This window comes from Schistocerca nitens, chromosome 10 (assembly GCF_023898315.1).
Source record: "Schistocerca nitens isolate TAMUIC-IGC-003100 chromosome 10, iqSchNite1.1, whole genome shotgun sequence".
Taxonomy (NCBI): Eukaryota; Metazoa; Arthropoda; class Insecta; order Orthoptera; family Acrididae; genus Schistocerca; species Schistocerca nitens.
The window spans coordinates 175,732,789-175,760,164 of NC_064623.1; the positions used below are offsets into that span (position 1 = coordinate 175,732,789).

The 27,376-nt window shown below is 45.9% G+C and overlaps 1 protein-coding gene and 1 non-coding gene across 2 annotated transcripts in view; both read right to left on the reverse strand.

Moving 5' to 3' along the window:
* Positions 1-27,376, reverse strand: part of LOC126210657 (mitogen-activated protein kinase kinase kinase 10-like) — a 696,141-nt gene that overhangs the window by 482,991 nt on the left and 185,774 nt on the right. The window lies entirely within an intron of this gene.
* Positions 14,120-14,260, reverse strand: LOC126210881 (U4 spliceosomal RNA). The gene has a single exon (XR_007540837.1). It is a non-coding gene; the product is annotated as a U4 spliceosomal RNA (small nuclear RNA).

A 27,376-nucleotide genomic window follows, 5' to 3' on the forward strand; every position in this document is an offset into this window, starting at 1 on the left:
CGTATCGCCCACCACGTGTCTACACGCACGTCCGAAGGAACACGGCATTCTAATTCTCATCAACACAGGCACTGCAATACCGTATAGACTATCGCAGATGTCTCAGCGCTCGTGTGTCGTCTCGTATTAGCAGGCTGGAGGAGAGGGTAGTCCTGTGGACGAACTCTTCCAATTCGAAAGTCGGTCATAGCACGCTGTTTCTCACGCACAGACATAGTTACGTTATATACACTACTGGCCATTAAAGCTGCTACACCAAGAAGATGACGTATTACAGACGCGAAATTTAACCGACAGGGAGAAGATGCTGTGATATGCAAATGATTAGCTTTTCAGAGCATCCACACAAGGTTGGCGCCGGTGGCGACACCTACAACTTGCTGACAAGAACAAAGTTTCCAACCCATTTCTCATACGCAAACAGCAGTTGACCGGCGTTGCCTGGTGAAACGTTGTTGTGATGCCTCGTGTAAGGAGGAGAAATGCGTACCATCACGTTTCCGACTTTGATAAAGGTCGGATTGTAGCCTATCGCGCTTGCGGTTTTTATCGTATCGCGACATTGCTGCTCGCGTTGGTCGAGATCCAATGACTGTTAGCAGAATATGAAATAGGTGGGTTCGGGAGGGTATTACGAAACGGCCTCGTATCAATAGCAGTCGAGATGACAGCCATCTTATCCGCATGGCTGTAACGGATCGTGCAGCCACGTCTCGATCCCTCAGTCAACAGATGGGGACGTTTGCAAGACGACAACCATCTGCACGAACAGTTCGACGACGTTTCCAGCAGCACGGTCTATCAGCTCGGAGACGGTGGCTGCGGTTACCCTTGACGCTGCATCACAGACAGGAGCGCCTGCGATGGTACTGAACGACGAACCTGGGTGCACGAATGGCAAAACGTCATTTTTTCCGATGAATCCAGGTTCTGTTTACGGCATCATGATGGTCACATCCGTGTTTGGCGACATCGCGGTGAACGTACGGTGGAAGCGTGTATTCGTCATCGCCATACTGGCGTATCACCCGGCGTGATGGTAGGGGGTTCCATTTGTTACACGTCTCGGTCACCTCTTGTTCGCATTGACGGTACTTTGAACAGTGTACGTTACATTTCAAATGTGTTACGACCCGTGGCTCTACCCTTCATTCGATCCCTGCAAAACCCTATATTTCAGTAGGATAATGCGCGACCGCATGCTGCAGGTCCTGTACGGGCCTTTCTGGATACATAAAATGTTCTACTGCTGCCCTAGCCAGCACATTCTCCAGATTTCTCACCAATTGAAAACGTCTGGTCAATGGTGGTCGGGCAACTAGCTCGTCACAATACGCCAGTCACTACTCTTGATGAACTGTGGTAGCGTGTTGAAGCTACATGGGTAGCTGCACCTGTACACGAAGCTCTGTTTGACTCAATGCCCAGGCGTATCAAGGCCGTGATTACGGCCAGTGGTGGTTGTTGTGGGTACTGATTTCTCAAGAGCTATGCACCCAAATTTCGTGAAAATGTAATCACATGTCAGTTCTAGTATAACTTTTTTTTTCCAATGAATACCCGTCTATCATCTGCATTTCTTCTTGGTGTAGCAATTTTAATGGCCAGTAGTGTATATGACGGTAGTATCTGTTCCCGAAAGAACAGTTACCGTAGGTGACCATGCAGCTTTGCTAGAAATGAAATGATAGTTAAATGGATACCCTAGCTGCAAACAGGCGTTGTGATGTACTTCATTGGGAACATGTTGAAAATGTGTGCCCCAACCGGGACTCGAACCCGGGATCTCCTGCTTACATGGCACACGCTCTATCCATCTGAGCCACCGAGGGCACAGAGGATAGTGCGCCTGCAGGGACTTATCCCTTGCACGTTCCCCGCGAGTAATGAGTATGTTGGGCAAACATCTACTAGGCGCACTACGAATGTAGTGGTGTGGACATGTTGGGAATGTGGGTCTCACGGGGAGCGTGCAAAGGATAAGTCCCTGCAGGCGCTCTATCCTCTGTGCCCTCGGTGGCTCAGATGGATAGAGCGTCTGCCATGCAAGCAGGAGATCCCGGGTTCTAGTCCCTGTCGGGGCACACATTTTCAACATGTCCCCAATGAAGTACATCAACGCCTGTTTGCAGCTAGGGTGTCCATTTAATTATCATTTCATACTTACGTTAGTCACCGTCATGTTATACGCTGCAATTCGGAGCCCTCTAGTATCACAAAGCTGTAAATGTGTAGACATGAAGAGCAAAGATATAGAATGTTAATGATGTTTGTTTTATTTAAAAAGCTTTAACTGTTTCATATAAAAAATTTGGAGGCGTTACTTTCCAGCACGCGCTCGTATGTACGACGTATACGGTACAGTGAGAAGACATGATTAAATTTATAGGTACTCTGTGGTTTTAAATGGCGCTTAATTTAGTACACAGAGCTACCACCTACAGCAGGAACAGTGGCTGTAACACAGCTGGACATCGAGTAGAACTGGCAAGTGAGTTTGATTGACAACTACAGGTAATTCATCGCATGATACTTCAACTCCGGAGTCCATCAATCGTAGTGACTGGCGAGTGGTGCGTGCTAGTCCATGAACTGATGTTTGCAGCAGGTGATAGGCGTTGAGAGCGACAGTCGAACAGCCTCTGTTTCACGTATATCAGGGTAGCACTGGCAATATGAGACCTTGCATTATCTGGCTGAAAGAATGCATTACAGATATTGCACACCTGGAGGCGTTGGCACGTCAGAAATGTAATGCTTCCCGTCCAAATTACTGGCTACGCCAAATAGAGGTAATCATGTCGTATATCTAGTGGGATCTCATACCATCGCCCATCTCTAATTATCTCGATGTCGAGCGGGACATCAAAAGCTAATCTTCCTTCGACTTTCCGTACCATTGCTCCAAGTGCTGCGCTCGTGTGACGATGAGACGTGTATTCTGACAAGGTTCTCTCTCTTCGGAGCACTCACACAAAGATACATCCATCGTGACTGCTCAGCTATCCTGGCTGCGTGCAGACAAGCTCGGAGATTTCCATACCCTCTATCTTTTGTACAGTCTTCTCAAGGTACACTGTATCTCATCTCTCTTCTCGGCGCTAAAGCTCTTGTCTGAACAACGTGGCTGAAACACCAGTTCCCATCAGATCAAATCCTTTCCGTCCTACTGCATCGTTCAGGCACTTTCTCAAAGTCCTTCTTAGACAGCTAAATAACGTATCTAGCTTGGGAAGACAATTAATGACGTATCTGGTAAAGCAACAATAATGATTGCCATTGCCCCTGTACGTACTCGTTACTCCTCTATGTCCTTCTTTCCAGTCACATCTTCCTCATTTCCCAGTATTCTTCGGTAGAGCTGTCTCCTAAAATTTCCTTTCCCCAGAACTCGCTATATCGAAAATCATCTACTTTGTAAATCTACAAATTCTGTTTACATCTGCCACTATCATTATTGTTGTTCAAATGGCTCTGAGCACTATGGGACTTAACTGCTGAGGTCATCAGTCCCCTAGAACTTAGAACTACTTGAACCTAACTAACCTATGGACATCACACACATCCATGGTCGAGGCAGGATTCGAACCTGCGACCGTAGCGGTCGCGCGGTTCCAGACTGAAGCGCCTAGAACCGCTCAGCCACACTGGCCAGCTATCCTTTTAATATTGCTGTTATTCCACCCTGGATTTTCAACATCCTCTTCCCTTTCTATAATATGGCTCGGCCACTCCGGCCGGCCATTACTGTTATTGTTAGTATTATCACTAAGAGGCAATAGCGGTTGTACAAGAACCATCATAGTCAGTATAACCAACTTACATTATCACCTTACAGAATCAAATCGACACTGTTTATCGTGTTACAATTGCTATTTATTAGGTATGATGTGTGTGTGAAACCCTGGTCCGATTTAACACAGGGACTGATGCCCCTAATCACACCGGCTTAAGCAAATAAATACACAGAAGGAGACTCGTCTGAAAAGACAACGTTGTGCCTGCTACTCTTGTGCTGACAGTTATCACCGAGTGCACCACTGCAGTGCACCTCTCGCTGGTGCCGTGTGAAGGGAAGCTACAACGGTGACATACTGACATCAGTGACGCTCCAGACGTTACTCTGCTGTCAGTTTTGAGGACATTTGTCTCGCTGCAAACATGCCCGTTTCCTCACACAAGGTATTCAATGTGGCTGTGCGAAGCTGCAATGCTGAACGAACAACAAGCCTTTCCTCTCGGGCGCTAGTCGCGTAGGGCCATTGACATCGTGCGTGGTTCTGATGAGCCCGCCTCACGACAGTCGCGGGATCCCGACCAACACGAGCAGCAATGTTGCCACTGTCTGAGACCAACTCGTTTCTCCTTCTCACGAGACATAATACCGTTCTGTTATAAGCAACCTATAAAGAAATGTGATTCCTGAATTAGAAACGGATTGTGTCTTCCTCACTTATAGACTGAGGTGACAGAGCTCATGGGGCAACTAGTAATATTATGTTAGGCCTCCGTTCGCCAGACGTAGTGCAGCAACTCGGCACGACGTGTACTTAACAAGTCCCCTGCAGATACGATGAATGATGCTGCATCTGTAGCCGTCCAGCATTCTGACCTCTCGAGTATGTTCCATGAACGGTCTAGTGGATTTATGTACGGGGGATTAGATAGGCCAGAACCATTCGTTCGAACTGTCCAGAATGTTCTTCAAACCAATCGCGAACAATTGTCGCCCAATGACATGACGCATTGTCATCCACAAAAATTTCATTGCTGTTTCGGAACATGAAGTCCACGAATGGCTGCAAATGGCCTCGAAGTAGCCGAACATGCAGAGGATCCAATCCATTCCATGCAAACAAGGCCCACAACATTATGGGACCACCACCAGTTTGCACAGCGCCCTGGTGACAATCTGGATCTATGAGCGTCAAATTAAACACCTTTCAGGGTTTTACTACGCTATCTTCACGCCCCTGACCGATGTGTAGGAAGTATCTCTGTAGTGTAACTGGGTAACCTCTTTCGATGCTAGTCAATTGTTAGGATAAGCATTACTGCAAAGGGAATTTGATTCTAAAGCATTATGTCAGGGTGAAAACACTAAATAAATTACTTGTTCTCTCTTAAAAATGTGGGCAGGGTGGGTTCTTCCTTGGCTCGGGTATGAGGTAGAATGAAACAGCATTTTTACATAAGATAACTTTTACTGAAGATTTGTACAATGGTTTCCTTACTGGATTCTTCTGGCTGGGAGAGCGGCAGCTGTGGCGTCTGCAAAGCCTTCTGCTGCGGTAGCGGCGGCGTCTGATTACGCGTGGCGGTGTGTACCTCGTGTCGCCTCGTGAAGTGGCCCGTTTAATTATTGAGAACGAAGTCGTGAATCGGATGGCGATACCTTGGATGTGGCGTCCCAGTGTTTCTCTTCTCTATGCAGCCGCGTGTAACAGTGTTGTGCGTCGGCCAGCGGAGCGGCGCGGCGGGGGAAGGCCAGTGTCCCGGACTCGAACAGCGGACTCCAGCTTGCCAGTCTTCGGCTCTCAGATGTTCATCACCAGCTCACAGGTGACTGCTGATGTGAGGCCGTCTCCTTCCTGTCCTCGCGAGCCACCCGGGTACGTAAAAATCAGTCTTCAAATACCTTCTAACTTTTCTGGCGGCGAGGCTGCTGCTTGCTATTCCATTACAGCGGCGGACTTGCTGCTTCTGTGTACGGTGTAGTTTCTTCCTGCATGACGGTCTTCAGCACCGACTGAACTGTACTGGAACTGAAAACTACTGTTGGGCCCACTGATTTGCTTGAGTTCACTGGAGGTGAACGACTTCACGGTCATTGCCTCTTCTGTCACGTTGAAAAGCTTCTCGAAGAATCTTAACGTCGGCCATTGGCTCTTGGAATGTAGGCGAGGGCCTTTGATCACATGTGACAATTGAGAAACACGTGAGCCGGTCGGGCGATGCCCTGACGGCTGAATCGACATCGTCCGCTTACGTGGGGAGGGCGATGGCTTCTCCTGAACGTGCTGACTTCACGCGCCGGCAGTTTCAAGTGCTGCTCTGTGCGCTGTTCGCCAGTGGGTAATTCTTCTAAACTAAACTAAGTTTTTTCATTTATTTTCTAATTTCTACTTCACTTCACATTGATTTCACTAATTTATTTACCTATCTTAAGTACCCCTCAACAGTAGGTTGTGATCAAAACAAGGGCCAGCAATACTGGTATTACTAGATATTTGCTACAGTGATCACTTCAACCATCACCTGCCGACTGTTAGATGGCATAGTAAAGCGCTGAAAGTGGTTGTCTAACAAAATAAGGTTGAAAATTGCCGGCTGAAAGTTGTTTAATTTGACATCCTCTATCGAACAGTCGACTCCCGCTAGCATCTCTAGAAAGATGGACATACAGAGACCTGGATCTGTGGTTTCGTGGGGCCCGCGCCACACTCTAACCCTACCATCGGCTCTCACCAACTGAAATCCGAACTCCTCTCACGATGCCGCGGTTTCCCAGTCACCGACGATCCAACCGTCACGGTCTCGAGCCCAGGAGAGGCGCTGCAGGCGATGTCGTGATGTCAGCAAAGGCACTCGCCAGATTTCGCCGCACTGCTCCAACCGATACGCCCGCCGTACACCCGACACTTATTTCTGCGCAGTGTTGCTTGTCTGTCAGCACTGACAACTCCATGCGAACAGTTGTTAAATGAACACCGCCGGCCACTGCGTTGTGCGTGGTGAGAGGTAATGCCTAGAATTTGCTATTCTCGGCACATTCTTGACGTTGTCAATCTCTGAATATTGACTGCCGTAACGATTTCCGAAGTAAGAGTGATTTCAGGTGTGCCGCAGGGGAGTGTCCTGGGACCGTTGCTGTTCACAATATACATAAATGACCTTGTGGATGACATCGGAAGTTCACTGAGGCTTTTTGCGGATGATGCTGTGGTATATCGAGAGGTTGTAACAATAGAAAATTGTACTGAAATACAGGAGGATCTGCAGCGAATTGACGCATGGTGCAGGGAATGACAATTGAATCTCAATGTAGACAAGTGTAATGTGCTGCGAACACACAGAAAGAAAGATCCCTTGTCATTTAGCTACAATATAGCAGGTCAGCAACTGGAAGCAGTTAATTCCATAAATTATCTGGGAGTACGAATTAGGAGTGATGTAACATGGAATGATCATATAAAGTTGATCGTCGGTAAAGCAGATGCCAGACTGAGATTCATTGGAAGAATCCCAAGGAAATGGAATCCGAAAACAAAGGAAGTAGGTTACAGTACGCTTGTTCGCCCGCTACTTGAATACTGCTCAGCAGTGTGGGATCCCTACCAGGTAGGGTTGATAGAAGAGATAGAGAAGATCCAACGGAGAGCAGCGCGCTTCGTTACAGGATCATTTAGTAATCGCGAGAGCGTTACGGAGATGATAGATAAACTCCAGTGGAAGACTCTGCAGGAGAGACGCTCAGTAGCTCGGTAGGGGCTTTTGTTGAAGTTTCGATAACATACCTTCACCGAAGAGTCAAGCAGTATATTGCTCCCTCCTACGTATATCTCACGAAGAGACCATGAGGATAAAATCAGAGAGATTAGAGCCCACACAGAGGCATACAGACAATCCTTCTTTCCACGAACAATACGAGACTGGAATAGAAGGGAGAACCGATAGAGGTACTCAAAGTACCCGCCGCCACACACCGTCAGGTGGCTTGCGGAGTATGGATGCAGATGTAGATGTAGAAATGCTATGTCCCATGCGTCTAGTTCCAACGTTCAATGTCTGTTAATTCCCGTCGTGCGACTATAACTGCGTCGGTAACCACTCCACGTGAATCAGCTGAGAACGGACGCCGATGCGCGGCCCTTTTATACCTTGTGTACGCGATACTACCGTCATCTGTCTGTGTGCATATAGCTATCCCACGACTTTTGTCATCGCAGTGTATACAGGATGTAGAGGTTGTTATTCCTACCCCAACTGTACAGTTGTGTAGCCTCCAGTACATTTCACACCGATGTAACGTCTGCTGCAACTTCAACTGTCAGCAGTGTACGAAGTGCTTCGCATTGGCCAGGATGTTCGTGTGGCCTTCCCACTTCTCTCTCCTTTGGGTTAGGCCACCTGCCAATCGTGCTAGTTCGAAACGGCTCTCTCTCTTTCGCACAGCCTTCTTCAGTTCTCTCCCCACGGTGGTTTATAATATGATGGAAGAAAATTACGGTTTAATATCCCGTCTACGACGAGGTGATTAGCGGCAGAGAAGAAGATCGGATTAGCTCAGGTAATTGGCTGTGCTCTTTGACAGGAATCACCCCACCATCCGCGTAACTGATTTAGGGAACCTACGGAAACTGTGGGTCTGGATGGGCGACGGGGATGTGAACTGCCGCCCTCCCGAATGAGAGTCCAGTGTGCTGACCACCGCGCTACCGCATCCACTCATTATGTTTCACTGCAGGGTCTAATTTTGTCCCGGTACCCATACTGTGTTAAAAAATGGCGTTGAAGACTGACAAGAAACGAAAAACAAGTGGTGGTTAAGGATAAGTCCGAACTGAATGCACGCACAGTGGACCGTCTCAAGACTGCGGTAGCAAGTGAAGAGGAAGCCAACAATTTCATTAGTCTAACAGCAAATGTAAACATAATTAGTAAAGAAGACGGGGCACCTCGGATAGTTGGACAAGGTGGGAATCGGCGTACATATCGGTGTCCCTAACCAGGCAATGTTGACGTGATTGTAAGCGAACTACCGAAACGGCAGACAAAATAAACGAAAGAGAGAATCAGTAAATCCCGCACCAAGACGGAGTGGAAGACTGTCGTCCGAAGTTATGTTTCTGCACTGAGCAATTCGGAGCGTCGCAGCTCTTGGCAGGAGGCATATTGATCCGAGAGCGAAGGATGCCATTGTTGTTATATCTGCGAAAGGTAAAAACCGCGTGCATAATAGTGTTGCAGGTACTGCAAGCCGCGAGTCACCGAATTTTCATATTCCATGTTTATTTGTCGCCAAGGAGGGCCTGATACGAAACAGAGAGAGATAAACGTCACCGACAACGACCATGCGGAGGAAACGGCTTCAAAAGTGATAATGTATGATGTTCACCGTAAACGAAACGGAATTCGAGGTACAGAGAAACTAAATATGCCTCATTCCGGTCAATTAATATTACTTTCCCTGGTCAGTGTCTTCCTACAGCGGTTTGCGCAGGACGAGATTGGTGTTCAATGTCCCGTCGACAACGAGATCATTAAAGACGGAGCATAAGCTCCGATTAGGGAAAGGTGGGGAAGGAAAGCGGCAACGCCCAAAGGAACCATCCCAGCAGCTGCCCCTAAGCGGTTAATGCGCTACTCCGCTAGGTCAGCTGTCTGCATCGTGGATACGATGTCATAATGGCTATAAAAGCCTTCGATATGGACTCGCCCAGAAACAACGTGCCAATGGTGTAGGAGGTGCAGCCTGTGCCGCTGCACACAACACAGCTGAACGCCATGTCGAGGGAGTTAATAAGTCTGAGCCACGGGCAAAAACTGCACTGAGTTTGTCATAAGTGTGTAAAGTATACCCGTAATGTGGTGCAATATAATTTGACTATAAACAGGCACTACAGTTAGCAAACTGTGGCTCGTATGTTAAGAGGTACTGCTACCCCTCCACCAGTTCTCGATGCTTCCGATTTGCCGCCATTGCAGAAAGAGTTTTTCATTTTTATTTATTTGGGCTCTAGCCGCCCAGCTATTTAATCAGTTACATTCCTATTCAGTGTATTAGAATTACATATGTTTTTAATGTTGCTAGTGGATTTTCGTCACATCTCACTATTTAATCACTTATTACCACGACAAACAACAGAAACATAAGAAGTTTCTTCTAATAAGTACCTCAATAACTGCCACCATTTTGCAAGATTTACGAGGTTGATCATCGTAATTAAGTAACTAATCGAGCAACAGATTAGCTCCGTACACCTGCTATGGCTCGGTGTCCTCACATATTGGCATTCTGAGATGACTGTCGGCCTCTTGAAAGTATGTTAGGATGTGGACATACAGTTTTGGCTGTCGGGCCAGATTCGTCTTCTAAAGATTGGTCTGTCGTAGCGTTAGAGGCGCTACTTTTGTGGGGCGTCTTTCACAACACGGAGAGGTTAAAGCTTTGATTATACACAAGTATACACGATAACACTCGTGTCCATTGCGCATTCTCATGTTGAATGGCCCAATGAGGCGAGACTGTAGTTAAGGCCACAGGTGGTTCTGAGATGTACTGGGGATTACCTTTCATTCAGATTCCCGTCGACACGAACCACGATGTTCGTTTCAACATTCTCGGTAACCAATTGTTATTGATTAAAAACAGTCTTGGTTGCAATTTAAGTTTTTTATTTTTCAACGACGCGTTTCGCCTTATTTAGGCATCTTCAGGTTATTTTTTCTAGACGGACGCGGGAGGCACCAAGATCTGCATACCCCGTTCACAGGAGCGAGTAACGGAGTATGATGGGGGCTGAGGTAGACACGCGTCGTTGAAAAATAAAAATACACTTAAATTGCAACCAAGACTGTTTTTAACCAATACTGTTAAGCGCTGGTTTGCTGTATGCCACATACGGATTGGAAGAATTTCTAAATGTTATCCTTTCTCCTACATATTCCTGATCATTAAGGTGTGGACACTTCCTCTTCCAAGATAACAAGAGCCGTCTTCACAGGGCTCGACAAAAACGTTCCTCGTTTGATTAGGTCTCAAGCATCGTATAACATTTCGACTGTCCCGCTAAATCAGCCGATCTTAATCGCACAGCAAATGTCTGGGACCACTTGGAAAGGCAGGTGAAACGCAGCAACGAAAGCGTGCGCAATGTGGTAGCTCTGTGTTGAATAATCATCAACGGGTGACACTGGTGGATACGACATGCCTGAAAAAACTTGTGGAGTCTCTCCCCCGCTGAACTGAGGTCATTATCGAGGCTACAGATGGCGTTTCATGTACCAGCTTGATGTCTCCTGCAGGTCACAATTTTCTGTCCGATGTTGTAATTACTACCAGGTAGTAAAGTAAAACGTCGTGTCGGGCTCTAGTAGTTGACCACACCTGCAGCGTCTTCTGGTGACGATTGCTCGCCTCGCCGCTGCTTCCCCACGCCGCGGCAGGGCAGGGTTACGACTCGCTGAATACTGGATGCGGCCGCGGGGTCACGGGGTCGCTATTTCGATCCCCAGCGCGCCCCCGCAGTGACGCGGCGCAGCACGCCCCTCCCCCCCCCGCCCCTGCTATAAATAATGCCGCCCCCACCGGCGCTGTGGCACGTATGCCGGCATGACAACTGCACGCTGACGCCGAACACTCCAGCACGCTTCACTCCCCATTCACCTCTGCCCCAGCGTGCCGTCCGCATCATGCAGCTGTGCTCCCTTACGAGCGCAGTCATCTCGATGAAATAAAGTTAATTAACCAACTGTTTTGTTTGCAAGTACACGTCCGCAGTTTTGGTACATACTGGAATCGTCGCGCCGCAGTTCCGTAACGCGCCGCTAGACGGCTGAAACTAAATATCCGTGCCAGCTGATGGACGATCGAGTTATTCGGACTGGACATCCGACAGGCAGCAGATTATGCTCATTGTAAGGACTCGCTGACATCGAGTGGCAGAGGAGGGAATCGGGGTGCTATATCCTCGCCCCTCCCCAAAAAATTTTCTGTGAATATCGTTCTGTTGCACTTCGCTTTGACCACTTGAACTGCACTCTGAAGACTCAATAGACGTGCAACACTATCACGTCAGCAGAAGAGGTTGGTTGTTGAGACAGTGTCATTATTTTAAGCAGAAGGAAATATACCAGAAAGTTGCGGCATTCAGATGTACGTGATTTTGCTTCTAGCACATCATATTTTTTTCTTTCTTCGCATTACCAAAGTTCATCTACATCTACATCCATACTCCGCAAGCCACCTGACGGTGTGTGGCGGAGGGTACCCTGAGTACCTCTATCGGTTCTCCCTTCTATTCCAGTCTCGTATTGTTCGTGGAAAGAAGGATTGTCGGTATGCTTCTGTGTGGGCTCTAATCTCTCTGATTTTATCCTCATGGTCTCTTTGTGAGATATACGTAGGAGGGAGCAATATAGTGCTTGACTCTTCGGTGAAGGTATGTTCTCGAAACTTTAACAAAAGCCCGTACCGAGTTACTGAGCGTCTCTCCGTCCTCGAGATAGTAATCGTTCAAACCTCTCTCTCGTCGTAAAACGAGCAGTTTTCCACGCTAGTGCCTCATCCCACTGTTTTTGGGAGCACATATCACACACACTTACCGTTTAATTTACTATTTTTACGTAAATTACACTGCCGGAAAAATAATGCACTAGTCTCAAGGGCGTGGTCGTTTTATTGACAAGTAACGGTGACATGTAGTTAGTAATTGGTAGAAGACCAAATGAAACAGACATGTCGCAGTGGCAGGTGTCCAAAGATCATATCAATCCACAGGGTTCACCCTTCTAGCGGCTACTCAGTAGTATGCAAACTATCATAAAGCTGGCGAATGGCATCCTGCAATAGACTATCCCGAACATCTTGCGCTTCTTGCTTCAATTCAACAATGCTTGTCACAGGCCCTGGAGAATGAATAACTTCCCACATCACCATCTCGCATACGTGTTCCATTGCCTACAGATATGACGATGTTGGTAGGCAGGGCAGTAGTTGTTTAGGAAGGTTGCTATCAATGGGACGGCTCCATCGATGAGCCGACTCGATTTCTCTCCGAATATTCACAATAGACACGTTATTAGCGGTCAATGAGTCTACGCCGTGTTAGCAAAGATTCGCCATCTGAGTGGTCAGTCGTTACACGAAGACACAAAGCAACAGTGAAAGAGAGTAAGTTTGCCCTATATTCTTATAATTGATCAGTGTTAATGACAAACGTCGAAGTGATATGGTAGTAGAGATTGAGTAGTTGAAAAGTACGATACACCCACACCACAATATAAAGGTATGTGCTGTGGACAAACACTAGGTGCTACTAAGCGATGCAGTGCGAGCTGCCTCGAATGAGCCACTTCGTATTTTGCGTAACCTTGGCCCCAGTAGACCACTACGAACAAAACGTAAAATTTTCATTATACGTTTTCCAATAGTTTATGACTGTTTTGTTAATCAGCTTTTTACATTAAATGTATTCGCAACTGCGAATGAGCACAACCAGAACGAAATGACGACAGTGAAAATTTGTGCCGGCCCCGGTGTCGAACCTGGAAATCCTGCTTTTCGCAAGCAGTCGTCTTACCACTTGGCTATCCGTGAACGACTCACGACCACACGCAGACTTCCGTATGTCGCCAATCATGTGTCTACAATTTGTGTTCGTACATCCATTATGCACATTCCCGTACAGGTGAGACATTTTACTTTAAAGTTACTGGGCCGGTGTCGGCGATTTTGCAGTGCCTATGTTATTCAATTACGATTTCTTTTTCGGCGTTCATTTCTACTTTTATGCTATTTGGTTTCGAATATATGTTATTCGTTTTCAGATGCCAACAAAAAATTCTAAAAATAAAAAAAAATATGAAAATACTGACATTTATTTAGATTTGTATAGTATTTGACAGGTGTTACAGTATATGCCATTCATGGAAACTGCCTGCCTCACGGAAGGAAACCAGTCGCCTTGACTGGACCGACGACACAGATATTCATTTATCAAATATTTCTATAACAGCGAATACCTACAGCTTCTGCGTACTACAGTAAAATGCAAAATATAATGTTCATGTTGCATTGAAAATAACATAATTATTACAATATCCGAGAATCTTATTACACATTTTCTTTACATGGTCCATCGACAGCTACCTTACCCTACACCAAGATCAGCACGTTGCGACCGCAGCAGACGTACGTCGACGCGAGTTTTTTTTTTTTATTTCTGCCAGGAAGTTTCATTTCTTTTAAGCGTTTCCACAAGGCGATCAGTCGTAATAACTAATAGTAGCCGCAGAATTTTTCCTCCGTGTTATCTGTATTACCTTACTTTGAGTAGTTCCATTATAGTATTACACTTTTGTATGGTGTATGACACATGTTTGAGTTACATTTATACTCCCGGAGGAGTGTGCAAAAATTGCCGTAGCGGACGGTATTTCACGTCCACTAGGCGGGGTACTGGTAAAAGTTTTCAACTAGCAATGATTAGTGCTGCTGTAAAACCGTCACTTTCAATCCTCCTCAGTGGGCACTGGTTATTTTGTCTGCAGAAACACCAAATGTGACTGCGAGTTGTAACTTATGCGCCATCGTGAAGACTGCACACCGGGCTAGGGCGCTCACCAGATCTACGCCGTACATGTCTACGTCCATCATTCTCATACACACTGAACATGATATTTGGTTTGTGCGGCGCTCAACTGCGTGGTTATCAATTTCCCGAACTTTACACAGTCCAGTCTCGCCATTTTCCCGAGTGATGGTGAAGACAACACAAACACCCGCGCCCCTAGCGGAGAAAATACTCAACCCGGCTGGGAATCGAACCCGCGACCCTGTGGTCCAGAGGCACCAACGCTAGTCACGGACCTGAACGTAATCTCATACTGTGGACAACAGAGCACCAGTCTTTCACAGCAGCACTGCAGCCACACTTGGTGGTGTGTGTGTGTCGCTGGTACCCTGATCACACGCACACAGACGGCTCCCAGTGGCTCCTGACCACACAGCAGGTGTTATTCGGTCGGCCACTGCTGCTCGCGCAGTGTGTCGATCACGATGTGCTTCTGTATCACGCTGACGTCCACAGCCTGGTCTACACGCAGGGAATGTTGGAAACAGCGAAACGTCACCGATGTATCGTAACATGTATAGCAGTCCATCGGTATGTCCCTCCAGCTTCCCACAGGCCCACAATGTCAGCCCGTTCAAATGGCTGAAGCTGTTCAAGAACGACGATGTAGCACGGTTGTACTGTGGAATGACTGTTGAAAACTCTCTTCAGCTCTAAACGCAGCACAATTACTGCTTGCAGGATCAAAACAGAGTGAGTGCACAGACAACCGCCACCTGGGCGCCGATCACTGTGACGAATGAATCACTAACGCTACGGCATCTCAGTATGCACTTACACTATGTGATCAAAAATATCCGGACACCTGGCTGAAAATGACTTACAAGTTCGTGGCGCCCTCCATCGGTAATGCTGGAATTCAATATGGTTTTGGCCCACCCTTTGCCTTGATGACAACTTCCACTCTCGCAGGCATACGTTCAATCACCTGCTGGAAGGTTTCTTGGGGAATGGCTGCCCATTCTTAACGGAGTGGTGTACTGAGGAGGTGTATCGATGTCGGTCGGTGAGACCTGGCACAAAGTCGGTGTTCTGTAGGATTCAGGTCAAGGTTCTATGCAGGCCAGTCCATTACAGGGATGTTACTGTCGTGTAGCCACTCCGCCACATTTCGTGCATTATGAACAGGTTCTCGATCGTGTTGAAAGATGCAATCACCATCCCCGAAATGCTCTTCAACAGTGGGACGTTAGAAGGTGCTTAAAACATCAATGCAGGCCTGGGCTGTGATAGTGCCACGCGAAACAACACGGGGTGCAAGCTCCGTAAATGAAAAACGCGACCAGATTATAACAACATCGCCTCCGAATTTACTGTTAGCACTACACACGCTGGCAGATAACGTTCACCAGGCATTCGCCATACCCACGCCCTCTCATCGGATCGCCACGTTGTATACCGTGATTCGTCATTCTACACAACGTTTTTCCACTGTTCAATCGTCCAATGTTTACGCTCCTTACACCAAGCGAGGCGTCGTTTGGCATTAACCGGCGTCATGTGTGGCTTATGAGCAACCGCTCTTGCAAGAAATCCCAGTTTTCTCACCACCCGCCTAACTATCATAGTACTTACAAAAGGATCCTGATGCAGTTTGGAATTCCTGTGTGATGGTCTGGATAGATGCCTGCCTGTTACACGTTGTGAACCTCTTCAACTGTCGGCGGTCTGTGTCAGTCAACAGACGAGGTCGGCCTGTACGCTTTTGTGTTGTACGTGTTCCTTCACGTTTCCAATTCACTATCATATCGGAAACAGTGGACTTAGGTTTGTTTAGCAGTCTGGAAATCTCGCGTACAGACGTATGAGACATTGTTGTTGTTGTTGTTGTTGTCTTCAGTCCTGAGACTGGTTTGATGCAGCTCTCCATGCTACTCTATCCTGTGCAAGCTTCTTCATCTCCCAGTACCTACTGCAGCCTACATCCTTCTGAATCTGCTTAGTGTATTCATCTCTTGGTCTCCCTCTGTTTTTTACCCTCCACGCTGCCCTCCAATACTAAATTGGTGATCCCTCGATGTCTCAGAACATGTCCTACCAACCGATCCTATCTTCTAGCCAAGTTGTGCCACAAGCTCCTCTCCTCCCCAATTCTATTCAATACCTCCTCATTAGTTATGTGGTCTACCCATCTAATCTTCAGCATTCTTCTGTAGCACCACATTTCGAAAGCTTCTATTCTCTTCTTGTCTAAACTATTTATCGTCCACGTTTCACTTCCATACATCGCTACACTCCATACAAATACTTTAAGAAACGACTTCCTGACACTTAAATCTACACTCGATGTTAACAAATTTTTCTTCTTCAGAAACGCTTTCCTTGCCATTGCCAGTCTACTTTTTATATCCTCTCTACTTCGACCATCATCAGTTATTTTGCATGGGACACCCAATCCCACGACCACGTTCGAAGTCCTTGAGGTCCGCGGAGCACCCCATTCTGCTCTCTCACGTTGTGTAATGACTATTGAGGTCGCTGAAATGGAGTACGTGGCAGTAGGTGGCAGCACACTGCACCTAATGTTTTTGGGGGTGTCAGGATACTTTTGATAACGTAGTGTGCGTCTGGCGCAGGTACCGGCAGTTGATCGTCAACGTAATGACATATGCAACCAGGGGAAGAGATGCCCAATGTCCGATTACGCTGTTGTGTAAATTACTGGTAAAACAAACAGCTCTAAAATAGCTAGTAGTGACCGAAAGTGGGAAAACCAACAAAACTAAATATAGCAAAAGGGGATTCGAGACAGACTCGTTTGAAAGAACGGCGCGTTTCATCACGGAATCGCTCAGTCGGCGCGAGAGCTTAAAGCGTCCCCAGTGAAATAATACGAAAAGACTTACAAAACAGTATTTATAAAGAAGAGACATTTTAAAATGGAATAATATACATTTTTCTCATCTACCCGTATTATAATAATTTCTCTGTGTAAGTTTCGAGGGCAAAGAAATATAACAAAATGATCTAAAGAGACGACAAGATACGCTCTTTCGTTAATTTTTTTAGTCGTTTTCACGTCTTCTCTTGTCTTGGTTGCGTGTAGACGGACATCTTGCGAGTGCTGGCAAATGTAAGCATGGCGAAGAGTTCTCGGGCTTCCAGCCGGGTGGCGGTGTCTTCAAATGTAAGCATATTTGTACTAATTAAGCAGATAATATACTGATTTACTATTATTGTGCACTTTTAATTTGTAAGAGGTGATCCCGATTTCATGTCCGCCTTCCTTTGAATTAACCTGCATTCGAGTAATTTACAGTTCAACAATCGGAGCGGCCGATGCAGCCAACGACGCCATTACGTGGCGATATTATAAAAAATTAGCAGAAGCGAAAAGCTCGCCCGCTATTAACGTAATATACATTTTTCTCCACAGCCGCCCGACGCTGCAGAAAATACGTAGCTTTAAGATTCTTATTTTCAGTACCACAGCCGAGAACCAGGATTCCGACTACAATGCAATGGTTAACGGAGGTAAGAAGAAATATTCTCGCGCGTGTGTGGGGCGCAATTGTAATTAATAACTAAAGATTTTTTGCTTTAAAGTGAACTGACTAGCCGAGGAAATTAATATGAAAACTTTATTCCATTGTTCAACTTATTTGCTCATGTTTTAAGATTCAGCGAGCCTAACATTCATTAACGTAACAAATAATTGAAGATTATTATTGTTAAAAAAAGAGAACTTCACAAAAGCATTTAATTGTAAATCAAAATAAAATGAAATATCATTTTTATTAAGGCCCACCACGTAAGTCGGCAACAATGACCATCACCAATAAATTTTTGTGGTAAATAATATATTAAATTACGACGGCCGACGGACGCGAGAAGCTTTATGTAGATATTCAACGAACATTGGTGTCAGAAGCTACAAGAGAGGCGTTGTGCATGAAGGAGGCGAGTGTACTTGTCAGGGAGAGTTAGCTATCGTATTACTTCCAAACAAGAGAGAGAGAGAGAGACAGAGAAAATCTCGGAAAATAGAGCTCATACGGGTGCTATCAACAGTAGTTCCTTCCGGTCAGTATTTGCAAATGGAACGGGGGAAGGGACAGTGGTACCAGAGTGCTCTGTGGATCGGAAGCACGTGACCACACAGCTGGGAGGGACGTTTCCCGCTCTGCGGAGAGCCTGCCAGACAGTACGTGGGGACACGGCTGTCGCTACACGGCGGGAGGCGCGTGCCTCAGCTCGTCTGCATCCCTCCCTAAGCCGCCTAACTGCGGATGTTCTTTGTGCCGGCTCTGCGGAACGTGTGAGAGCTCTAGGTTGCGATGGCACCGTAATCACCGCAACTCCAGCGACTATCCGCTGCCTGTGACTAATCATTTCCTTTCCTCTTCCACCCGCAAACAGAAGGAGAGAAAAACGACTAACCATATGCGTTCGAACGAGCCCTAATGTGCCTTACGTTGGCTTTGCGGTCATCATGCAAACTGAACCTTGGCGGCAGTAGAATCGTTCTGCAGTGAGTTTTGAACGCGAATTCTCTAAATTTTCTCCATAGTGCCTCGCGAAAAGAGCGTCGTTTTTCCTCCAGCGATTCCCATTTGAGTTCCCGAAGCATCTCCGTTATAATGGCGTGTTTCCAGAATGAGATTATCACTCTGCAGCGGAGTGTGCGCTGATATGAAACTTCCTGGCAGATTAAAACTGTGTGCCCGACCGAGTCTCGAACTCGGGACCTTTCCCTTTCGCGGGCAAGTGCTGTACCATCTGAGCTACCGAAGCACGACTCACGCCCGGGCTGTAAGACCGAGAGAGAGAGAGAGTAAGACCGGGCGTGAGTCGTGCTTCGGTAGCTCAGATGGTAGAGCACTTGCCCGCGAAAGGCAAAGGTCCCGAGTTCGAGTCTCGGTCGGGCAAACAGATTTAATCTGCCAGGAAGTTTCATAATTGCCTGTTGTTCGAACCTACCGTTAACAAATCTAGCAGCCCGCCTCTGATCTGTTTCGATGTTTTCCTTTAATTCGACCTGGTGGGGATCCCAAACACTCGAACAATACTCAAGAATGGGCCGCACTAGTGTTCTATACGCGGTCTCCTTCACAAGTGAAACACACTTTCCTAAAATTCTCCCCATAAACCGAAATGAACCATTAGCATTCCCTACTACCGTCCCTACGTGCTCGTTCCATTTCATATCGCTTTGCAACGTTACGACCAGATATTTAAACGACGTGACAAAACTCTACCATCTGGTGAGCAAGATGTATGAAACAGGCGAAATACCCTCAGACTTCAAGAAGAATATAATAATTCCAATCCCAAAGAAAGCAGGTGTTGACAGATGTGAAAATTACCGAACTATCAGTTTAATAAGTCACAGCAGCAAAATACTAACACGAATTCTTTATAGACGAATGGAAAAACTAGTAGAAGCCAACCTCGGGGAAGATCAGTTTGGATTCCGTGAGGCAATACTGACCTTACGACTTATCTTAGCAGAAAGATTAAGGAAAGGCAAACCTACGATTCTAGCATTTGTAGACTTAGAGAAAGCTTTTGACAATGTTGACTGGAATACTCTCTTTCAAATTCTAAAGGTGGCAGGGGTAAAATACAGGGAGCGAAAGGCTATTTACAATTTGTACAGAAACCAGATGGCAGTTATAAGAGTCGAGGGGCATGAAAGGGAAGCAGTGTTTGGGAAGGGAGTAAGACAGGGTTGTAGCCTCTCCCCAATGTTATTCAATCTGTGTATTGAGCAAGCAGTAAAGGAAACAAAAGAATAATTCGGAGTAGGTATTAAAATTCATGGAGAAGAAATAAAAACTTTGAGGTTAGCTGATGACATTGTAATTCTGTCAGAGACAGCAAAGGACTTGGAAGAGCAGTTGAATGGAATGGACAGTGTCTTGAAAGGAGGATATAAGATGAACATCAACAAAAGCAAAACAAGGATAATGGAATGTAGTCCAATTAAGTCGGGTGATGCTGAGGGAATTAGATTAGGAAATGAGACACTTAAAGTAGTAAAGGAGTTTAGCTATTTGGGGAGCAAAATAACTGATGATGGTCGAAGTAGAGAGGATATAAAATGTAGACTGGCAATGGCAAAATGGTTCAAATGGCTCTGAGCACTATGGGACTCAACTGCTGAGGTCATTAGTCCCCTAGAACTTAGAACTAGTTAAACCTAACTAACCTAAGGACATCACAAACATCCATGCCCGCGGCAGGATTCGAACCTGCGACCGTAGCGGTCTTGCGGTTCCAGACTGCAGCGCCTTTAACCGCACGGCCACTTCGGCCGGCTGGCAATGGCAAGGAAAGCGTTTCTGAAGAAGAGAAATTTGTTAACATCGAGTATAGATTTAAGTGTCAGGAAGTCATTTCTGAAAGTATTTGTATGGAGTGTAGCCATGTATGGAAGTGAAACATGGACGATAAATAGTTTGGACAAGAAGAGAATAGAAGCTTTCGAAATGTGGTGCTACAGAAGAATGCTGAAGATTAGATGGGTAGATCACATAACTAATGAGGAGATACTGAATAGGATTGGTGAGAAGAGGAGTTTGTGGCACAACTTGACTAGAAGAAGGGATCGGTTGGTAGGACATGTTCTGAGGCATCAAGGGATCACCAATTTAGTATTGGAGGGCAGCGTGGAGGGTAAAAGTCGTAGAGGGAGACCAAGAGATCAATACACTAAGCAGATTCAGAAGGATGTAGGTTGCAGTAAGTACTGGGAGATGAAAAAGCTTGCACAGGATAGAGTAGAATGGAGAGCTGCATCAAACCAGTCTCATGACTGAAGACTAGAACAACAACAACGACTATATCGAGCAGCACACTACCAATTATGTATCCGAACATCACGGGATTGTTTTCCTTACTCACATGCATCAACGAACATTTTTCTACATTTAGAGCTAGCTTCCATTCATCACACCAAAAACAAATTTTGTCCAAGTCATCTTGTATCCTCTTACAGTCACTCAACTTCGATACTTTACTGTACATCACGCCACGATCAGCAAACAAGCACAAATTGCTGACCACCCTGTCCGCCAAACCATTTATGTAGAATATGGCAAGAAAAAGGAATGAAAGTGAGATAGTGTTAATACTTGTTTACCTCCTCTGCATTACTGCAGATGACGTGTCACTGAGCACATTTGTACTGTGCATGCAGTACACGTGAGGTGCCTAGTTGTTTCCACTGCCCTGTGTGGAATACATAAGTTCTTGTACACTTCACTAACCTGCTGTCTTCATCATGATGATGTCCCCAGCCCAGAAAACTTATTCCTTGGCCGGCCCATTCCCCGGATTTGACTTCTGTAGACTTTTTTTCTGTAGGGAAAGCTGAAAGACGGTTCTACAAGGGCATACCAACTACACCCGATAACATGCAACGGCGTATCGCTGCAGCCTGCTCAGATATCTCCGCACGTGTGCAGTAGTCGTTCCGTACCAGACTCGACGCGTGTATTGGCACTGCCGGTGGTCATTCTGAACACGACATGTAACGGTCAATTGTCTCGTTACCGGTCAAAATCGACAAACTAGTCTATGTACTTATCCTGTTCTTTGGAAATTTTGGAAATTTGTGGTAAGAGCCTATGGGGGCAAACTGCTGAGGTCCCTAAGCTTACACACTACTTAATCTAACATAAGCTATCTTACGCTAAAGACGACAACACACACACACACACACACACACACACACACACACACACACACACACACACGTCCGAGGGAGGACTCGAACCTCCGACGGAGTGCTGTTCTTTAGTGCGTGCTACAACAGGCATCATATAAGTGTTGGGGTGGGAACTTTTCAAAATACGATATCTCGTAAACTACTCGCACTAGAATCCTGAGAGTAACACTGCTGACATTCTAATTTACCCCACTTTTATTTTTCAATGTCAACAGGCCTTATTCCATTTAAAAACTGTGTGTTTCCACAAAAATACACTTTCTAAGGACTATTACAATCTGTTGACTGGCAAACAATACGAGTCCCTCACTGTAAGTCCATTCTGTGAAAACGGCACATCAATAGCAGTTTCCATTTCCACAATATTTGAGGTATACGCGCTATATATACTCACAGCACGCAAATTGCTTACACCATATTCATGCAGTATCACAGAGAGAGAGAGAGAGAGAGAGAGAGAGAGAGAGAGAGAGAGAGAGAGAGAGAGAGAGAGACTTTACACGTAATTGCAAATAACATGCAGAAAGGAAAGAAGTTTATCGCTAACAACATTTTCGTTGTTCGTTGAGTAACACTTCAGCATGGCGCATGACAATTTATTACTGCCCTACTGTTAATTCCACTAGCAAGACCTGTAACTGAATGTGCCTGCAAAATCATATCACTTTTCAACACATAGTTCAGGAGCTGTAACGTCATAAACATTGAGATCCGTGAAGAACTAGCTTCTGCTTAAAACGGGCTGCAAATTATCCAGTTTTAACTCTGCGTTGTTTGATAACACGAGCACTTAGCGACTTCCAACAAACTTTATACATTAACCTATTCTAAACTTTTTCATTATTCTATGGGCGACTAATCCTAAACTAAGAAAACCAACATAAATAGGACTTCATGTCTTCAACCACAAAGGTTTCACATGCTCAAGTATTACAAACACCATGGTAACAGATTTTTTTTAAGTAATCAGATGTTCGCAGCTGTTTCATACATGGGTGTTCGACTCTTTCAGGAACCGGAGTGGGGGGATTATTGGTATAACACTAAGTAACTGATGTTTGGGCCCTGTTGGGGGAAGACAGTACTTCCCGAGGGCGGATACTTTAACATATTCCGTTTTCTAACAACGTCGTAAGACGGCCGACGCCAATTTTGGGAGCTTTTATTGCCTTTCAAATACCACCGTTCGTTAACAGAACAGAGAGGAATTGTCTGAGAGCTCATCGTGCGTTACAAAGCTTGCTCTGCTCTGTGATCGACAGCTGCTGTTTTTAAGGGCCATAAAAGATGAGAAAATTCGCCTCGGTGGTATTACGGTAAAGTTACAGACGCAATATACTTAAGTATACAGAGCCAACAACAACAATCAAGCCCTGGGAAAGGCCGCTGCAAGATGAGTGAAATATCGGTTATTGTAGTGTTTTATGGTATGTAGAAAAATGGTGGGAAAGTCAAAAATAGCAGGAAATTCAAGACAGCCCAATTGTGGTACACGGCCCGCCTCCTTTTTCTCACTCTTCGTCACTGTGGAAAAAGAGCAGCAGACCTAAATTTAAAATGGCTGTAAATTTAAAGAAATTCTGAACTGTTTATTGTCCTGCTGGTATGAAGTAAGACTGCAGGCCTGTGGAATACGAGCACAGCGCTATGGCGTCAGAATTGAAGAGAGTGATAGAAAATGGTAGCCTGAGCAAAACGAGCTCAAATTCATCAAATCCAAGCTAACGTATCTGGGAGTATGGGAGGACGCTAAATTAACCCAGTCGTGACGTGTAGATTGACTCCTACAGTTTTGTTGAAGACTCTGAACTGTGGTAGCCATTCTAGCAAACAAGTTAGAAGGAGCAACTAATTATATCTCCAACTGATAAACTGGTCGAAGTATCGTCCGCCAAATTCGACGAGAATAGGCTACAGACACCAGACTATGGATTAGCGTATTTGGATAAATTAACACACTGTTTCAGTATGGCACGTCTGTTTTTCGCCACAATAGAAGTAAAAGAAGCTGGAAATTAATCCAAATATTTGAGTGGGTGGCCTTGTAAATAAAAAAAAATGGTTCAAATGGCTCTGAGCACTATGGGACTTAACATCTACGGTTATAAGTCCCCTAGAACTACTTAAACCTGACTAACCTAAGGACATCACACAACACCCAGTCATCACGAGGCAGAGAAAATCCCTGACCCCGCCGGGAATCGAACCAGGAAACCCGGGCGCGGGATGCGAGAACGCTACCGCACGACCACGAGCTGCGGACCCTTGTATATACGAAGGACCACAAGTTTCATAAAATATGTGTACTTATATACCACGAGGGTCAAGTTACAGTTAATGTTGTATGTAACAAAACGGACAGCAAAGGTGAAGACGAATTTCAAACTCCGAGTAAAAAATATGAGGCACTGTCGAAGACAAACTAGTGAATTGGAGCTGAAATACGAGGAAAGTGCATTGCTCAGTGTAAGGTGTGTGTACAGTGCTGATTGCCGTTTGAAACCATTGAAGGCAGAGCTCAGTGTTAAAGGAAGCAGTAAAAGTGTATCGATTCGTAGCAAAACAGCGAATATCGCTGAAAATCCACCAGTGAATCAAAAGGTATGACTGTTGATGAAAGAAAGGACGAAAATGAAAACAATATACCGTTGTTGTCTCACAGTCGTGGCCGTGGATGTGCATCACTCTTAAAACGATCCATCGTTGGACTACAGCACATCATCAATTATGGGACAAAAATAACGGTTTGAAAATGTAGTCAGGGAAGGTGTGACTATAAGTAAGGACTTCACTAGAGATGATTTAGTAATAGTCACTGCAGTTGCTAATGACACTAACCGATATAGAACGAATTTGAAGGCTAGTTTACAAAGACTAATTTCAAACATTAATAATACAGAGCTACTACTATGTACAATTTCATATATCTGGTGTCTAAAATGAAAGCAACAAACAGAAATTTTGTGAGGTTAAGTTTATTTTGCAACAAAACAGTATAGACAGGTGATTGCAGAGTAGAAGTAATGTAAAGAGTACAGAACGTAAACAACTGCATAGTGCGTAACAGTAGATGAACATGTTCCTCATTTTTTCCAGTTCAATAGATTTGCACACCCATTCCGACAACTGGGGAGTGGATGGTGGATGCTGACGTCATGCAACCCGTCTCCCTAGTGCGTCCAAGAGAGGGAACAGGCCACTCCATGCGCGCAGTCTCTTCCGTGTCCAAGGAAACATGAATTACTCGTGCTCGACGAAGTTGAGCGTTATCGTCGACCAGTACGGAGTCTGGCCGCTCAGCACCTCGCAGCAACTGCACGTGAGGCCGCAAGACCTCATCACAATGCCTGACAGCAGTTACACCTTGCAGATTCACCTGCACAATTACAGGAAGAGGTGTTCCAGTGATCAACATAATCCCTGCTCTCACCATTAGCGATCCTCCTCCGTTCGACATCGGTCTCTTTCCACAATGTTCGGGTCTCGAAATCGTGTTCCACATTCGCTTCAGATGCGAATCCGTCGAGAATCACTGTCCATACCACATCGGGACTCATCTGTGGAAAGAACATTGGCCCACTGTTCCACTGTGCAGGTGGTATTTTGATGACCCCACTCTAGAACGTTCCCTGTGCGAAGACGAATCAGAGGTACACATACGAGGTTTGTCCGGAAAATACGTACAAAAGTTGAATAATAACTTTATTTTACAATTATTCAGGTATTACAATATGGTCTCCTTCAAAGTACTCGCCCTGAGACGCGATACACTTCTGCCAACGCCGTTTCCACTGTTGATAACATTGCTGAAAGTCTTCAGTTGTGATGTTGTTCAGTTGCCGTGTCGTCTCCGCCTTGACGGCTTCCACATCTACCAAGTGCCGCCGCCGAAGCACCATTTTGCATTTCGGGAACATGAGGAAGTCACACGGGGCTAAATCGGGTGAACAAGGCGGGTGGTCTGTCACGGTGATTGAGCTTCGGGCCAAAAACTCGCGCACAACGAGCGACGTGTGAGCGGGCGCATTGTCATAATGAAGGATCCACCTGCCACCTTTTGCCAGCTTCGGTCGAACTCGGGCCACACGAGCTCTGAGACGTGTCAGAACTTCAACGTAAAACTTTCCGTTCACTCTCTGGCCGGGAGGGACAAATTCCTTGTGAACAATGCCCCTACAATCAAATAAAACAATCAACATTGTCTTCACTTTGGACCTTGATTTTCGCGACTTTTTTGTTCTCGGTTCTCCTGCTAGTTTTCATTCCTTGCTTTGAGATTTGAGCTCCACATCGAATTCGTAAAACCGAGACTCGTCTCCAGTGATGACTCGGTTGAGAAAGTCCCCTCGTTCCTATGCTTCCAACCAATCCTCACAGCACTCAACCCTCTTTGCTTTCTGTTCTGGGCGTTAAGAGCTTCGGCACGGTTTTCGCACACAATTTCTTCATTTCAGGTTTTTGAGTCAGGATTTCGTGAACGATTGTTTTGGGGATTGACAGCTCGTCAGCAATCATTCTGACTGTCAATCTACGGTCTTTAAGAACACAAGCCCGAATTCGTTCAACATCTACATCGGAACTCGATGTCGACGGGCGTCCTGGGCGACGGTCATCGTTCACTTCTTCTCGGCCAACCCGGAACCTTTTTAACCACTTGTTCACGGTTGGTTCCTTCAGAGAATTGTCACCGTAAACCTGTTTCAAACACTCTGAAATCTCACGGCCATTCTTGCCTAGCTTTGCAAGAAACTTGATGTTGACGCGCTGTTCCTCAGTCACAGAGAGCTCCAAACCGACGGCAGGTGAAAAAGGGTAACTGTCAACAAGCTGCCGCACACTCCCACCTTCACGCAGAGTGCTCTGACTCGAACTGAGCGTTGATGGGATCGATTACAGCGGTAGTAGACCCACCTGGCGGTGATTGCAACTTTTATACGTATTTTCCGGACAAAACTCGTACAGCAGGTCTCCGACAAAAATAAAGGCCACTCTGTCGAAACCTTCTCTATACCGTTTGCCTGGATACAAACACGTTCAGTGGATGCTGCAAGGTCAGATGCCAGTTGCTGCGGAGTACTGAGGCGGTACCGTCCTGCCCTTACAGACAAATAAAAGTCGTCTCTTTCTGATGTCACATGTGGTCGGCCGTGGCCTGGTCTTCGTGCTAGAGTCGTCGTTGGCATGGTTGTCCGACGACTGCAATGCCATCTTCTGTGCAGAACACGATCGTAAGGACTTCTGTTGACAGTCTGTAAGATTATATCGTGAATCAGACACAGGACGGGGAAACAGTGGTATGTTGCTTTAATCTTGGACACCAGGGTAGACACGATAACCAGAAGTAAAT